General features: G+C 38.9%; 1 protein-coding gene across 3 annotated transcripts in view; it reads left to right on the top strand.

The window, feature by feature from the left end:
• Positions 1 to 18,411, top strand: part of TGFBR1 (transforming growth factor beta receptor 1) — a 91,733-nt gene that overhangs the window by 42,144 nt on the left and 31,178 nt on the right. The window lies entirely within an intron of this gene.

Below are 18,411 nucleotides of genomic sequence, written 5' to 3'. Positions count from 1 at the left end.
GGGCATCACGAGTGAATTTCAATGAGATGTTTCAGTCTAGTTCTTGATGGGGGAAGATGGGTGATGGAAGGATAGAGAGACCAAATAACAAGGGTTGAAAAAGGAGAGAGTATTTAAGGGTATGCCTAAAAAGAAGGGTAAGTTGTATAGACACTCTAGGCCTGGGAAGACAAAGTTTCTGGTACTAATTTTTATTTCATCAACAAGGCTCATAGAAATGCCTGTTCCATATAGTATTCACAGGCTGTCTACCTCTCCACTGTCAGATATAAGGGCTCGTGAATCAACCCTTGGTAGCCCTGGTATTATTAGGTAGAAGTAATAATGCCTTGATATGTGACTGCTGGATACACTGAAATGAAGGAATCATGGAAATTTCCTTTATAGATGGGACCAAGAGCCAGAATCTCAACTTGGAATTTATCCCTCTGATACTAGAGTATAGTGAAAATGATAACCCCAGGGGTTCTGCTCTTTTTACTCTTCCCACTTCCCTTGACAGCTAGATGTTTGGTTTCTGACAGTCCTTCACGTCACACCAACATCTTCAAACTCAGTAATTCTATGATCTATTCTGCAGTATTTGGAAATTTCTACTGCTAATAATTGTATTCCTGGCCTGGGACTGACAGTTTTCTGTGAACACAGTAACTTTTCATTGCAGTGCTGAATCACAGAGAAATCTTTGTGAATACATTTTAATAGGGATCAAGCTTAAGTTAAATTTTAGTTGCAGGAGAGCTACCAGTGCAAATAGTTAAAGTGATAATTAACTGAGTAATACCTTCCATGCATAGGCAAGTTCGCACATGCATAGGTTGTAACAAGTACATCATGTCTTACCTTTCTGTCTAGAGGCTAGAGTTTTGTGTTTTGTTCGACCTTGATTGTGACACAAGTGCAGATTTCCAAAATGTTAAAGTGTGGGAAAATGTGCATCTTAGAATTGAGGAAGCTGTGGCTACTAGTCAAGATTGGGGCACAGAAGCAAAAGGTGGCTAAGGTAGGAGAAAGGCACTAAACAGGGAGTTTAGTTCTTACCTTTGCAATCAAGCAGAAAAGTCAACAGGAAGCTGTACTATTGAAAAGTTTTGAGTTACTTCACATATGGATACCAGTATAGAAAAGAACTACATATACTTATTCAGGTTCATGATGATAATTTACTCACATCCACCTTAGGCTGGGTAGAATATTGTTATAAGTCATTTTGTACTCCTAAGTTTTGGTTTCTTCATTAATAAAATGGTAGAACTGCATTAGAACTAGATAACTTTCAAGGTTTTGTGTGGTTCTGTCAGTCCAGGATTCCACAGTGGAATTTAGGCACTACATTTGGGAATAGGTGTTTCTTTGGTGGCCTACAGATAAAAATCATGTTTGGAACAATTCTATGTATTGTATGTGATAATTCTGTATGTTCACATAATTTATATTAGTTTCAGAATATGTTAATGTATCTCATTTGATAATCTCAATGAGATGATGAAATAGGTCAGGAAGGTATTATATTCATTTTGCTGATGAAAAACCATTGTGGTTAGCATATTGAATAGTTATTTAAATTTGATGATCTTATTAACACTTGAGATACTAGTCACGAGGATGAAATCTTGCCTCTGAGGAAGAAAACCCTGTCAAAACAACTTCCCTACCTTCATCTATCTGGCAAATTTACATATTCTCCAGTTCTGACTTGAATATCCTGCAAAGCTTTTCTTGATCTTTCTTATACCTCAGCATATTTGAAGCACTTTGATCAGCCTGCTCAGGACTCTGGATTTGAATGATCTGTTTAATGCCTTACTCATTTACCCTAGTGAACTCCTTAACTCCAGATACCTTACGCCCCACAGCCTACATAGCACCTGGCATATAGAGATGCTCAATGAAAAACTGCAGAATGAAATGAAAGAGCCCAGTTGATGGGCTGGTGTTAAAAGGGTGCTGTGGAGGAGGAGAAACTTGGGCTCTGGGGTGGGAATAAGACATCTTGTATACTTTTTTTTTTAGATAGAAATTTTGCCCTGTACATGGATTTAAAAATTAAAAAAACAAAACAAAACAATAACCTAGTTTAATAAAAGGGAGGTAGCTAGGGATCAGATCTATTAATGAAATAAATTTGGATTTTTAAATAATGGGAATTAAAGCTCATGAATTCATGGGAATTTTTAAATTTCTGTTTTATTTTTTCCCTAAACTACATTACTATATCATACACATTTAACAGCAACTTTATATTTAATTAAGACTGATTTAGAGTACTGCAATAGAATTTTTAAATTCCCTCAAGAAATAAACCCGTACCTGGTTAAGCACTGTGTTATATGATGTTTTTATTTATCTAGAGACCTGTTCTTCTTATTGAAAGACTCTTGTTAAGAGAAGCCCTTTTTTAGCACTGACTTTCTCAAACTTGCCATAATGTAATGACCCCTTTTAAAAGAAAAATACAAATGTATTTTTCATAGTAGTTGTATAGACATGAAAGTAGATATAAAATCTTTGTTTTTGGCTCATCGACAACTATAAACCAAGTCTGCAAATTAAATATAAAGACAATTATACAAAGCCAAAAAATTCAAATTAATACAGTTATTCAGCGTGACGGATGATATTTAGGTTTCACAGTAGAAAAAAATAGCCTTGGGTTTGATTTCATTTTAAATCTGTTTCTATATTTTAACTTCAGTGATACTGAAAGCAGCAAGTGCTGATTCTCAGATGTAATGTTGTGCAAGGTGGTATTAATTTCTGCAAGGCTTTGTAAGTTCAGGTTTATCAGACCTCATACCTAACCAAACACTTGCCCGCACACATTCCTCAAATACCAATTTTAATGAGATGTCAACTGTTACGTTCACTTGCTGATGAGGTTAACATTATGACATTATTGAAATCTTTGTTAAATGGCTCTCTAACACAATTAATGCTGGAAGTGAGAATGGAAAAATGTCATTGCATACTTACAACCACATTTACTGCTAATGAACTTTTGCAGATTGTACTACAGAGGTGGGACCCATGTAATACTTGTAGCGTGTATTTGGTATTGGCTTTTGAAAATACCATGAATATACCATGCCTATATCACCATATGCTTTGATGGTTCAAGTTCCCTGTACTTTTCACTCTTTCAATTACAATTACTATGAAACGCTTGCTCGTAGAATGTGCCATGAGGACATTTGAAGGAGATCTTAACCTAGCTGAAGAAGCAGCAGTGAAAGCCTACTGACAGTACTTGTTTAGATAGCAGTTACTCATGATCCAGAATGTTTATCATTCATCTTAGATTATCTTTTAAATAAAAATATTAAAAAAATTTTTTGGGGCTTCCCTGGTGGCACAGTGGTTAAGAATCTGCCTGCCAATGCAAGGGACATGGGTTCAAGCCCTGGTCCGGGAAGATCCCACATGCCGCAGAGCAACTAAGCCCGTGTGCCACAACTACTGAGCCCGCGCCCTGCAACTAGTTAGCCTGCGCTCTAGAGCCCGTGCTCCAGAACAAGAGAAGCCACTGCAATGAGAAGCCCACACACCGCAATGAAGAGTAGCCCCCGCTCACCACAACTAGAGAGAACTGACAGCAATGAAGACCCAACGCAGCCAAAATTAAATAAATAAAATAAATAAATTAAAAAAACAATTTCTTTGTACACAATTTTAGACTCCCCTTCTTCTCCCAACATATTTGTGACCTCCTGTTTGGGAAACACTGCTTTGGCAAAAAAAAAAAATTTTTTTCTTTTTTTTTTTTTTGGCTGCGCTGCACAACATGTGGGACTTAGTTCCCTGACCAGGGATGGAACTTGCATCCCCACTGCAGTGCAGGCACCCAGTCTTAACCACTGGACCACCAGGGAAGTCCCTGGCAAATATTTTTATTTCTTTTAAAGAAATGTTTTTTATTTTATCTTTTTACTTTATTTATTTATTTTTGTTTGTTTGTTTTTGTTTTTGTTTTTTTTTTTGCGGTACGCAGGCCTCTCACTGCTGTGGCCTCTCCCGTTGCGGAGCACAGGCTCCGGACGCGCAGGCCCAGTGGCCATGGCTCACGGGCCCAGCCGCTCTGCGGCATGTGGGACCTTCCCGGACCGGGGCACGAACCCGTGTCCCCTGCATCAGCAGGTGGACTCTCAACCACTGCGCCACCAGGGAAGCCCCTTACTTTATTTTTTTAACATCTTTATTGGAGTAAAATTGATTTACAATGGTGTGTTAGTTTCTGCTGTATAACAAAGTGAATCAGTTATACATATACATATATCCCCATATCCCCTCGCTCTTGGGTCTCCCTCCCACCCTCCCTATCCCACCCTTCTAGGTGGTCACAAAGCACCTAGCTGATCTCCCTGTGCTATGCGGCTGCTTCCCATTAGCTAGCTGTTTCACATTTGGTAGTGTATATATGTCCATGCCACTCTCACTTTGTCCCAGCTTACCCTTCCCACTCCCTGTGTCCTCAAGTCCATTCTCTACGTCTGCGTCTTTATTCCTGTCCTGCCCCTAGGTTCTTCGTATCCATTTTTTTTTCTTTTTAGATTCCATATATATGTGTTAGCATACGGTATTTGTTTTTCTCTTTCTGACTTACTTCACTCTGTATGACAGTCTCTAGGTCCATCCACCTCACTACAAATAACTCCATTTCGTTTCTTTTTATGGCTGAGTAATACTCCATTGTATATATGTGCCACATCGTCTTTATCCATTCATCTGTTGATGGACACTTATGTTACTTCCATGCCCTGACTATTGCAAATAGAGCTGCAATGAACATTGTGGTACATGACTCCTTTTGAATTATGGTTTTCTCAGGGTATATGCCCAGTAGTGGGATTGCTGGGTCGTATGGTAGTTTTATTTTCAGTTTTCTAAGGAACCTCCATACTGTTCTCCATGGTGGCTGTATCAATTTACATTCCCACAAACAGTGCAAGAGGGTTCCCTTTTGTCCACACCCTCTCCAGCATTCACTGTTTGTAGATTTTTTGATAATGGCCATTCTGACTGGTGTGAGGTGATACCTCATTGTAGTTTTGATTTGCATTTCTCTGATGATTAGTGATGTTGAGCATCCTTTCATGTGTTTGTTGGCTATCTGTATATCTTCTTTGGAGAAATGTCTATTTAGGTCTTCTGCCCATTTTTGGATTGGGTTGTTTGTTTTTTTGATACTGAGTTGCATGAGCTGCTTGTAAATTTTGGAGATTAATCCTTTGTCAGTTGCTTCATTTGCAAATATTTTCTTCCATTCTGAGGGTTGTCTTTTTGTCTTGTTTATGGTTCCTTAGCTGTGCAAAAGCTTTTAAGTTTCATTAGGTCCCATTTGTTTATTTTTGTTTCTATTCAATTTCTCTAGGAGGTGGGTCAAAAAGGATCTTGCTGTGTTTTATGTCATAGAGTGTTCTTCCTGTGTTTTCCTCTAAGAGTTTGATAGTGTCTGACCTTACATTTAGGTCTTTAATCCATTTTGAGTTTATTTTTGTGTGTGGTGTTAGGTAGTGTTCTAATTTCATTCTTTTACATATAGCTGTCCAGTTTTCCCAGCACCACATATTGAAGAGGCTGTCTTATCTCCATTGTATATTCTTGCCTCCTTTATCAAAAATAAGGTGACCATATGTGTGTGGGTTTACCTCTGGGTTTTCCATCCTGTTCCATTGGTCTATATTTCTGTTTTTGTGCCAGGACCATACTGTCTAGGTTACTGTAGCTTTGTAGTATAGTCTGAAGTCCAGGAGCCTGATTCCTCCAGCTCTGTTTTTCCTTCTCCGGATTGCTTTGGCTATTCGGGGTCTTTTGTGTTCCCATACAAATTGTGGAATTTTTTGTTCTAGTTCTGTGAAAAATGCCATTGGTAGTTTGATAGGGATTGCATTGAATCTGTAGATTGCTTTGGGTAGTAGAGTCATTTTCACAATGTTGATTCTTCCAATGCAAGAACATGGTATATCTCTCCATCTGTTTGTTATCATCTTTAATTTCTTTCATCAGTGTCTCATAGTTTTCTGCATACAGGTCTTTTGTCTCTTTAGATAGGTTTATTCCTAGGTATTTTATTCTTTTTGTTGCAATGGTGAATGGGAGTATTTCCTTAATTTCTCTTTTAGAATTTTCATCATTAGAGTATAGGAATGCAAGAGATTTCTGTGCATTAATTTTGTATCCTGCTACTTTACCAAATTCATTGATTAGCTCTAGTAGTTTTTTGGTAGCCCCTTTAGGATTAGTAAACAGTGTAAACAGTGACAGCTTTATTTCTGTTTTTCTGTTCTGGATTTCTTTTATTTCTTTTTATTCTCTTATTGCTGTGGCTAAAACTTCCAAAACTATGTTGAATAATAGTGTTGAGGGTGGACAACCGTGTCTTGTGCCTGATCTTAGTGGAAATGGTTTCACTGTTGAGAACGATGTTGGCTGTGGGTTTGTCATATATGGCCTTTATTGTGTTGAGGCAAGTTCCCTCTATGCCTACTTTCTAGAGTGTTTTTATCATAAATCGCTGTTGAATTTTGTCAAAAGCGTTTTCTGCATCTACTGAGACGATCATATGGTTTTTATCCTTCAGTTTCTTAATGTGGTGTATCACATTGATGGATTTGCATATATTGAAGAATCCTTGCATTCCTGGGATAAACCCCACTTGATCATGGTGTATGATCCTTTTAATGTGCTTTTGGATTCTGTTTGCTAGTATTTTGTTGAGGATTTTTCCATCTATTTTCATCAGTGATATTGGCCTGTAGTTTTCTTTCTTTGTGACATCTTTGTCTCATTTTTGTATCAGGGTGATGGTGGCCTTGTAGAATGAGTTTGGGAGTGTTCCTCCTGCTGCTGTATTTTGGAAGAGTTTGAGAAGGATAGGTGTTAGCTCTTCCCTAAATGTTTGATAGAATTCGCCTGTGAAGCCATCTGGTCCTGGGCTTTTGTTTGTTGAAGATTTTTAATCACAGTCTCAATTTCATTGCTTGTGATTGGTCTGTTTATATTTTCTATTTCTTCCTGGTTCAGTCTCGGAAGGTTGTGCTTTTCTAAGAATTTGTCCATTTCTTCCAGGTTGTCCATTTTTTTGGCCTATAGTTGCTTGTAGTAATCTCTCTAATCTTTCTAATTCTATTGATTTGAGTCTTCTCTCTTTTTTTCTAGATGATTCTGGCTAATGGTTTATCAATTTTGTTTATCTTCTCAAAGAACCAGCTTTTAGTTTTATTGATCTTTGTTATCGTTTCTTTCATTTCTTTTTCATTTATTTCTGATCGGATCTTTATGATTTCTTTCTTTCTGCTAACTTTGGGGTGTTTTTTGTTCTTTTTTCTCTCATTGCTTTAAGATATAAGGTTAGGTTGTTTATTTAAGATGTTCCTTGTTTCTTGAGGTGGGGATGTATTGCTCTAAACTTCCCTCATAGAACTGCTTTTGCTGCATCCCATAAGTTTTGGGTCATTGTGTTCTCATTGTCATTTGTTTCTAGGTATTTTTTGATTTCCTCTTTGATTTCGTCAGTGATCTCTTGGTTATTTAGTACTGTATTGTTTAGCCTCCATGTATTTGTATTTTTTACAGATTTCTTCCTGTAATTGATACCTAGTCTCATAGGGTTGTGGTCGGAAAAGATACCTGATATGATTTCAATTTTCCTAAATTTACCAAGGCTTGATTTGTGACCCAGGATATGATCTATCCTGGAGAATATTCCATGAGCACTTGAGAAGAAAGTGTATTCTGTTATTTTTGGATGGAATGTCGTATAAATATCAATTAAGTCCATCTTGTTTAATGTATCATTTAAAGCTTGTGTTTCCTTATTTATTTTCATTTTGGATGATCTGTCTATTGTTGAAAGTGGGGTGATAAAGTCCCCTATTATTATTGTGTTACTGTCGATCTCCCTTTTTATGGCTGTTAGCATTCGCCTTACATATGAGGTGCTCCTATGTTGGGTGCATAAATATTTACAATTGTTATATCTTCTTCTTGGATTGATCCCTTGATCATTATGTAGTGTATTTCTTTGTCTCTTGTAATAGTTTTTGTTTTAAAGTCTATTTTGTCTGATATGAGAATTGCTACTGCAGCTTTCTTTTGATTTCCATTTGCATGCAATATCTTTCCCTCCCCTCACTTTCAGTCTGTATGTGTCCCTAGGTCTGAAGTGGTCTCTTGTAGACAGCATATATACACGTCTTCTTTTTGTATCCATTCAGCCAGTCTGTGTCTTTTGCTTGGAGCATTTAATCCATTTACATTTAAGGTAGTTATCGATAGGTATGTTGCTATTACCATTTTCTTAATTGTTTTGGGTATGTTATAGTAGGTCTTTTCCTTCTCCTGTGTTTCCTGCCTACAGAAGTTTCTTTAGCATTTGTTGTATAGCTGGTTTGGTGGTGCTGATTTCTCTTAGCTTTTGCTTGTCTGCAAAGGTTTTAATTTCTCTGTCAAATCCGAATGAGATCCTTGCTGGGTAGAGTAATCTTGTTTGTAGGTTTTTCCCTTTCATCATTTTAAATATGTCCTGCCACTCCCTACTGGCTTGCATAGTTTCTGCTGAAAGATCAGCTGTTAACCTTATGGGTATTCCCATGTATGTTTTTGTTTTTCCCTTGCTGCTTTTTTTTTTCAATTGTGAAAAGATATATGTATTTTTTACATCTTTATTGGAGTATAATCGCTTTACAATCGTGTGTTAGTTTCTGCTTTATAACAAAGTGAATCAGTTATACATATACATATGTTCAGATAGCTCCTCCCTCTTGCATCTCCCTCTCTCCCATTCTCCCTATCCCACCCATCCAGGTGGTCACAAAGCACCGAGCTGATCTCTCTGTGCTATGCGTCTGCTTCCCACAAGCTATCTGTTTTATGTCTCGTAGTGTATATATGTCCATGCCACTCTCACTTTCTCACAGCTTACCCTTCCCCGACCCCATATCCTCAAGACCATTCTCTAGTAGGTCTGTGACTTTATTCCCATCTTACCCCTAGGTTCTTCATGACATTTTTTTTTCTTAGATTCCATATATATGTGTTAGCATATGGTATTTGTCTTTCTCTTTCTGACTTACTTCACTCTGTACAACAGACTCTAGGTCCATCCATCTCACTACAATTAACTCAATTTCGTTTCTTTTTATGCCTGAGTAATATTCCATTGTATATATGTGCCACATTTTTTTTATCCATTCATCCGATGATGGACACTTAAGTTGTTTCCATCTCCTGGCTATTGTAAATAGAGCTGCAATGAACATTTCTGTACATGACTCTTTTTGAATTATGGTTTTCTCAGGGTATATGCCCAGTAGTGGGATTGTTGGGTCATATGGTAGTTCTATTTGTAGTTTTTTAAGGAACCTCCATACTGTTCTCCACAGTGGCTGTAAAAATTCACATTCCCACCAGCAGTGCAAGAGGGTTCCCTTTTCTCCACACCCTCTCCAGCATTTACTGTTTCTAGATTTTTTGATGATGGCCATTCACCACTGTGAGATGATATCTCATTGTAGTTTTGATTTGCATTTCTCTAATAATTAATGATGTTGAGCATTCTTTCATGTGTTTGTTGGCAGTCTGTATATCTTCTTTGGAGAAATGTCTATTTAGGTCTTCTGTACATTTTTGGATTGGGTTGTTTGCTTTTTCGTTATTGAGCTGCAAGAGCTGCTTGTAAATTTTGGAGATTAATGCTTTGTCAGTTGCTTCATTTGCAAATATTTTCTCCCATTCTGAGGGTTGTCTTTTGGTCCTGTTTATGGTTTCCTTTGCTGTGCAAAAGTTTTTAAGTTTCATTAGGTCCCATTTGTTCGTTTTTATTTCCATTTCTCTAGGAGGTGGGTCATAAAGGATCTTGCTATGATTTATGTCGTAGAGTGTTCTGCCTATGTTTTCCTCTAAGAGTTTGATAGTTTCTGGCCTTATATTTAGACCTTTAATCCATTTTGAGTTTATTTTTGTGTATGGTGTTGGGGAGTGTTCTAATCTCATACTTTTACATGTACCTGTCCAGCTTTCCCAGCACCACTTATTGAAGAGGCTGTCCTTTCTCCACTGTACATCCCTGCCTCCTTTATCAAAGATAAGGTGACCATATGTGCGTGGGTTTATCTCTGGGCTTTCTATCCTGTTCCATTGATCTATATTTCTGTTTTTGTGCCAGTACCATACTGTCTTGATTACTGTAGCTTTGTAGTATAGTCTGAAGTCAGGGAGCCTGATTCCTCCAGCTCTGTTTTTCGTTCTCAAGATTACTTTGGCTATTTGGGGTCTTTTGTGTTTCCATACAAATTGTGAAATTTTTTGTTCTAGTTCTGTGAAAAATGCCAGTGGTAGTTTGACAGGGATTGTATTGAATCTGTAGATTGCTTTGGGTAGTAGAGTCATTTTCACAATGTTGATTCTTCCAATCCAAGAACATGGTATACCTCTCCATCTATTTATATCATCTTTAATTTCTTTCATCAGTGTCTTATCATTTTCTGCATACAGGTCTTTTGTCTCCTTAGGTAGGTTTATTCCTAGATATTTTATTCTTTTTGTTGCAGTGTTAAATGGGAGTGCTTTCTTGATTTCACTTTCAGATTTTTCATCATTAGTGTATAGGAATGCCAGAGATTGCTGTGCATTAATTTTGTGTCCTGCTACTTTACCAAATTCATTGATTAGCTCTAGTACTTTTCTGGTAGCATCTTTAGGATTCTCTATGTATAGTATCATGTCATGTGCAAACAGTGACAGCTTTACTTCTTCTTTTCCGATTTGGATTCCTTTTATTTCCTTTTCTTCTCTGATTGCTGTGGCTAAAACTTGCAAAACTATGTTGAATAAGAGTGGTGAGAGTGGGCAACCTTGTCTTGCTTCTGATCTAATGGAAATGCTTTCAGTTTTTCCCCATTGAGGACGATGTTGGCTGTGGGTTTGTCTTATATGGCCTTTATTATGTTGAGGAAAGTTCCCTCTATGCCTACCTTCTGCAGGGTTTTTATCATAAATGGGTGTTGAATTTTGTTGAAGCTTTCTCTGCATCTATTGAGGTGATCATATGGTTTTTCTCCTTCAATTTGTTAATATGGTGTATCACGTTGATTCATTTGCGTATATTGAAGAATCCTTGCATTCCTGGGATAAACCCCACTTGATCATGGTGTATGATCCTTTTAATGTGCTGTTGGATTCCGTTTGCTAGTATTTTGTTGAGGATTTTTGCATCTATGTTCATCAGTGATATTGGCCTGTAGTTTTCTTTCTTTGTGACATCCTTGTCTGGTTTTGGTATCAGGGTGATTATGGCCTCATAGAATGAGTTTGAGAGTGTTCCTCTGCTATATTTTGGAAGAGCTTGAGAAAGATAGGTGTTTGCTCTTCTCTAAATGTTTGATAGAATTTGCCTGTGAAGCCATCTGGTCCTGGGCTTTTGTTTTTTGGAAGATTTTTAATCGCAGTTTCAATTTCAGTGCTTGAGATTGGTCTGTTCATATTTTCTATTTCTTCCTGATTCAGTCTTGGCAGGTTGTGCATTTCTAAGAATTTGTCCATTTCTACCAGGTTGTCCATTTTATTGGCATAGAGTTGCTTGTAGTAATCTCTCATGATCTTGTGTATTTCTTCAGTGTCAGTTGTTACTTCTCTTTTTTCATTTCTAATTCTATTGATTTGAGTCTTCTCCCTTCTTTTCTTGATGAGTCTGGTTAATGGTTTATCAATTTTGTTTATCTTCTCAAAGAACCAGCTTTTATTGATCTTTGCTATTGCTTCCTTCATTTCTTTTTCATTTATTTCTGATTTGATCTTTATGATTTCTTTCCTTCTGCTAACTTTGGGGTTTTTTTGTTCTTCTTTCTCTAATTGCTTTAGGTGCAAGGTTAGGTTATTTATTCGAGATGTTTCCTGTTTCTTAAGGTAAGATTGTATTGCTATAAACTTCCCTCCTAGAACTGCTTTTGCTGCATCCCATAGGTTTTGGGTCGTCGTGTCTCCATTGTCATTTATTTCTAGGTATTTTTTGATTTCCTCTTTGATTTCTTCAGTGATCACTTCGTTATTAAGTAGTGTATTGTTTAGCCTCCATGTGTTTGTATTTTTTACAGATCTTTTCCTGTAATTGATATCTAGTCTCATAGCATTGCGGTCAGAAAAGATACTTGATACAATTTCAATTTTCTTAAATTTACAAAGGCTTGATTTGTGACCCAAGATATCTATCATGGAGAACATTCCATGAGCACTTGAGAAAAATGTGTATTCTGTTGTTTTTGGATGGAATGTCCTATAAATATCAATTAAGTCCATCTTTTTTAATGTATCATTTAAAGCTTGTGTTTCCTTATTTATTTTCATTTTGGATGATCTGTCCATTGGTGAAAGTGGGGTGTTAAAGTCCCTTACTATGAATGTGTTACTGTCGATTTCCCCTTTTATGGCTGTTAGTATTTGCCTTATGTATTGAGGTGCTCCTATGTTGGGTGCATAAATATTTACAATTGTTATATCTTCTTCTTGGATCGATCCCTTGATCATTATGTAGTGTGCTTCTTTGTCTCTTCTAATAGTCTTTATTTTAAAGTCTATTTTGTCTGATATGAGAATTGCTACTCCATCTTTCTTTTGGTTTCCATTTGCATGCAATATCTTTTTCCATCCTCTCACTTTTAGTCTTTATGTGTCTCTAGGTCTGATGTGGGTCTCTTGTAGACAGCATATATACGGGTCTTGTTTTTGTATCCATTCAGCCAGTCTGTGTCTTTTGGTGGGAGAATTTAATCCATTTACATTTAAGGTAGTTATCCATAGGTTTGTTGCTATTCCCATTTTCTTAATTGTTTTGGGTTTCTCTCTTTTTTTTTTTTTTTTTTGCGGTACATGGACCTCTCACTGTTGTGGCCTCTCCCGTTGCAGAGCACAGGCTCCAGACACGCAGGCTCAGTGGCCATGGCTCACGGGCCCAGCCGCTCCACGGCATGTGGGATCTTCCCGGACCAGGGCACAAACCCATGTCCCCTCCATCGGCAGGCAGACTCTCAACCACTGCGCCACCAGGGAAGCCTGGGTTTCTTATTGTAGGTCTTTTCCTTCTCTTGTGTTTCTTGCCTAGAGAAGTTCCTTTAGCATTTGTTGTAAAGCTGGTTTGGTGGTTCTGAACTCTCTCAGCTTTGGCTTTTCTGTAAAGGTTTTAATTTCTCCATCAAATCTGAATGAGATCCTTGCTGGATAGAGTAATCTTGGTTGCCGGTTTTTCTCCTTCGTCACTTTAAATATGTCCTGCCAGTCCCTTCTGGCTTGACGAGTTTCTGCTGAAAGAAGAGCTGTTAACCTTATGGGGGTTCCCTTGTGTGTTATTTGTTGTTTTTCCCTTGCTGCTTTTAATATGTTTTCTTTGTATTTAATTTTTGATAGTTTGATTAATATGTGTCTTGGCATGTTCCTCCTTGGATTTATCCTGTATGGGACTCTCTGTGCTCCTGGCCTTGATTAACTATTTCCTTTCCCATATTAGGGAAGTTTTCAACTATAATCTCTTCAAATATTTTCTCAGTCCCTTTTTTTTTTCTCTTCGTCTTCTGGGACCCCTAATTCAAATGTTGGTGAGTTTAATGTTGTCCCAGAGGTCTCTGAGACCATCCTCAATTCTTTTCATTGTTTTTTCTTTATTCTGCTCTGCAGTAGTTATTTCCACTATTTTATCTTCCAGGTCACTTATCTATTCTTCTACCTCAGTTATTCTGCTATTGATCCTTTCTAAAGATTTTTAATTTCATTTAATGTGTTGTTCGTCACTGTTTGTTTGCTCTTTATTTCTTCTAGGTCCTTGTTAAACGTTTCTTGTATTTTCTCCATTCTATTTCCAAGATTCTGGACCTTTACTATCATTATTCTGAATTCCTCTTCAGGTAGACTGCCTATTTCCTCTTCATTTGTTACGTCTGGTGGGTTTTTACCTTGCTCCTTCATCTGCTGTGTGTTTTTCTGTCTTCTCATTTTGCTTAACTTACTGTGTTTGGGGTCTCCTTTTCGCAGGCTGCAGGTTCATAGTTCCCGTTGTTTTTGATGTCTGCCCCCAGCAGGTATGGTTGGTTCAGTGGGTTGTTTAGGCTTCCTGGTGGAGGGGACCGGTGCCCGTGTTCTGGTGAATGAGGCTGGATCTTGTCTTTCTGGTGGGCAGGTCCACATCTGGTGGTGTGTTTTGGGGTGTCTGTGGCCTTATTATGATTTTAGGCAGCCTCTCTGCTAATCGGTGAGGTTGTGTTCCTTTCTTGCTAGTTGTTTGGCATAGAGTGTCCAGCACTGTAGCTTGCTGGTCGTTGAGTGGAGCTGGGTCTTAGCATTGAGATGGAGACTTCTGGGAGAGCTTTTGCCATTTGATATTACATGGAGCTGGGAGGTCTCTGGTGAACCAATGTACTGCACTCGGCTTTCCCACCTCAGAGGCACAGGCCTGACACCCAGCCGGAGCATGAAGACCCTGTCAGCCACGCAGCTCAGACGAAAACGTAGAAAAAAAGAAAGAAAACAATAAAATAAAATAAAGTTATTAAAGTAAAAAATAATTATTAAAAATAAAAAAAATTAAAGAGTAATTTAAAAAAAAGAAGAGAGCAGCCAAATTGAAAAACAAATCCACCAATGATAACAAGCACTAAAAACTATACTTAAAACCAAACAAAAGAAAAAAGCAAAAACAGACAGAACCATAGGACAAATGGTAAAAGCAAAGCTATACAGACAAAATCACACAAAGAAGCATACACATACACACTCAGAAAAAGAGAAAAAGGAAAAAAATATATATATCATTGCTTCCAAAGTCCACTACCTCAATTTTGGGATAACTCATTGTCTATTCAGGTATTCCACAGATGCAGGGTACATCAAGTTGATTGTGGAGATTTAATCCGCTGCTCCTGAGGCTGCTGGGAGAAATTTCCCTTTCTTTTATTTGTTCGCACAGCTCTTGGGGTTCAGCTTTGGATTTGGCCCTGCCTCTGCATGTAGGTCACCTGAGGGCGTTTGTTCTTCGCTCAGACAGGACGGGGTTAAAGGAGCTGCTGATTAGGGGGCTCTGGCTCAGGCCAGGGGGAGAGAGGGGTACAGAATGCGGGTTGAGCCTGCGGCGGCAGAGGCCAGTGTTACGTTGCAACAGCCTGAAGTGCGCTGTGTATTCTCCCAAGGAAGTTGTCCCTGGATCACAGGACCCTGGCAGTGGCAGGATGCACAGGGTCTTGGGAGGGGAGGTGTGGTTAGTGACCTGTGCTTGCACACAGGTTTCTTGGTGGCTGCAGCAGCAGGCTTAGCATTTCATGTCTGTCTCTGGTGTCCATGCTGATAGCCGCAGCTCGCACCCTGAAACAATGGTCTCTTGCTTCTTAGGCAGTTCCAGACTTTTTCCCGGACTCCCTCCCGGCTAGCTGTGGCGCACTAGCTCCCTTCAGGCTGTGTTCACGCAGCCAACCCCAGTCCTCTCCCTGGGATCTGACCTCCAAAGCCTGAGCCTCAGCTCCCAGCCCCCGCCCATCCCGGCGTGTGAGCAGACAAGCCTCTCAGGCTGGTGAGTGCTGGTTGGCATTGATCCTCTGTGTGGGAATCTCTCCGCTTTGCCCTCTGCATCCCTGTTGCTGTGCTCTCCTCCATGGCTCCACAGCTTCCCTCCCACCATACCCTGTCTTAGCCAGTGAAGGGGTTTCCTAGTGTATGGAAACTTTTTCTCCTTCACAGCTCCCTCCCAGAGGTGCAGGTCCTGTCCCTATTCTTTTGTCTCTGTTTTTTCTTTTTTCTTTTGCCCTGCCCAGGTACATGGGCAGTTTCTTGACTTTTGGGAAGTCTGAGGTCTTCTGCCAGCATTCAGTAGGTGTTCTCTAGGAGTTGTTCCACATGTAGATGTATTTCTGATGTATTTGTGGGGAGGAAGGCGATCTCCACATCTCACTCCTCTGCCATCTTGAAGGTCTCCCTTGCAAATAATTTGCTGATCACTGCCTAGGAGTACAGGATTCAAAGATGGGAAAATAAAACAAATTTTAAATCTTGGCCCTTCTTAATGTAATGAGAGACACTTTAACGGCAAAGTGTAAATAGATTGATTTGTGCTAACCTAAAGGTATGCAAAGAGGGCTATGGGAAAAAATTGAAAGGAGTCACCCAGTTGTCTTATGGGTAGGGGAGAGGTTTAGATCACATCATGGAAAAGATCTTGTTTGAATATGGTCTTAAAAGATGAGAGGGTGGTTTCAAGTAGGCAGAGAGATAGTATGTGTAAAGACCAAGGTCATGAAAGACATGATTATCATAATAATGAGACGTGTATGGCCCAGGATAGCATTTGTAATGTGAGCAATAAGTTGGAACCCCAAAGTAGAAGTTTTCATTGTTAGACCCACTGTTTAGCTCTTATTTCATATACTCTAAGGGAGCCATGAAGATCATAGAAAAGGGAGAGGTATTCATGGTAGTATTTTTATATATAGCGATTACCATAGTGTATTGTAATGTTCTCCTTCACGGGTTGTTGGAGCTACTCAAGGGCTATGACCATGAGTTATAAATTTTTGTATACTAAGCTTTTGGTAGAGCAGCTGTTAAAGCTAATGCTTAGAAAACATTGGTTGAATGACTAATCATGAGTAAAGAGGATTCGGGAGAGAATAATGACAATCTCCTGTGGTGGTTTTAATTTTTTGTGGGTGATAGACCACTTTGTGGTTCTGTTGAAAGCTATAAACCTTCTCCTTGAAAAGGTAAATACGTACAACATTTGGCCTACAGTTTCATGGGATCCTTGTATCCCTGAAGCCAGTCCGTGGATTCCCGGTTCAGAATCCCTCCTTAGGAAATTATACCCAGGGAACCTACAATCACCGCCAAACCTCACCATGAATAAGCTACTGTCTCTTTTAACAGTCTTTTAAATGTTAGATTATAACTGTATCTTTTTCTTATAATTTTCTTGAATTCTCTTCATGCTTGGGAGGATTTAGTTTAAAGAACTGAATTATCTATGGAGAAAGAAAATAATTTTTATAATGATTGAGGTAAAGCTTCGCTGGTCTGTAAAGATAATAGACAAGCATGCTAATTAAGCTAGGAACCAGGAAGCAGCTGCTTGAGGTAATGCTGATATTCCTTGAGTTTGGGTTTAGCAAGTGAGTTAGGGGTCCTCAGGACCATCCTCTAGCTTGATGATTTGCTAGAAGAACTCACAGGACCCAGAAAAGCTGTTATACTCATGGTTTTTATTTATTACAGTGGAAAGATACATATTAAAATCATCTAAAGGAAAAGGGACACCTCATGGGGCAAAGTCCAGGAGAAACCCAGTACAAGCTTCCAGATGTCCTCTCCCAGTGCAGTAGCACAGGTGCACTCCATAGCTTAGCAATGATGTATGACAGCACATGTGAAGTGTTGCCAACCAGGGAAGCTCACCAGAGCCTTGGTGTCCAGGGTTTTTACTGGGGCTCAGTCACAAAGGGTTTGCAGCATTCTTATCAGGGAAAATATTTCAAGGTGTCAGAGCTCATCTCCCAGGAACTGGGAACAGGGCCAGTCCTGAAGACAGGCCTTTCTTGGGGATGTGTAAGGTTTGAGCAACTTGGGCCTGCTGAGTGAACCCTTTCCTGCACACCAAGTTAGCTGTTCAGAGTTAGCTAGCTTTCTTCTGGCCTGCCCGCCTAGCCACTCTTTTTCTAGTTACAGTAGGCCTCTCATCACAGATGGCCATTCTGCAAACCTGGACTCTTCCCTTTCCCTTACCAACATGTAAAGTTTGATTGGACTCAAGGACATATGTGTGCTTTGTTGTTTCATGAGATCCTAGTGATCTGTCACTCATTCAGCACTTTTTGAATGTTGCTGTGTACCAGGCCTAGTTTTAGATGTGGATCATGAGGGAGAGGAAAAAATAACAGTTCTGGTAAGCAGTGTATGGGGAACACTTAATCTTGTTGGAGCTTAGTGAAAGGTTGTGTGTGTGTATGGGAAGGTGTTGGTGATAATTAGAAGACTTCCCTTAAGTTGAGTATAAATATCAAATAGATAAAAGTGGGCATGGAGCTAGTGTTTCTCCAGTCATTTCTGTAGCCAGTTGCCTGTGTGATTGGAGCACATATGTATTGTTACCTTGCTTATGAGAAAGTACCCTAATCCTAGTTAGAAGATACATGTCTTTTGGGGATTTGCAAAGGAGAAAGGAATGTCTGGCTCAATACAAATCTATTTCCATTACTCCATTACCATAAACTTACCCTGACATTTCCAACCTACAGTGAGGAGGTGGTAGTATTTTCACATTGCTCCCCAGTCGGGGGAATATATGAATGCCTAGTTTTGGACCAATAAGAATAAGTATAACCTTTATAAATTTCAGTGTACTTTGTTTCAAATGGGAGGGCAAATGCTTGCCTTACATTGATGAAATTG

Source organism: Leucopleurus acutus (genome assembly GCF_964270905.1).
Source record: "Leucopleurus acutus genome assembly, chromosome: 7".
NCBI classification, from domain to species: Eukaryota; Metazoa; Chordata; class Mammalia; order Artiodactyla; family Delphinidae; genus Leucopleurus; species Leucopleurus acutus.
Note: the sequence above shows the minus strand (reverse complement) of the source record. Positions and strands in the feature narration are given on the sequence as shown.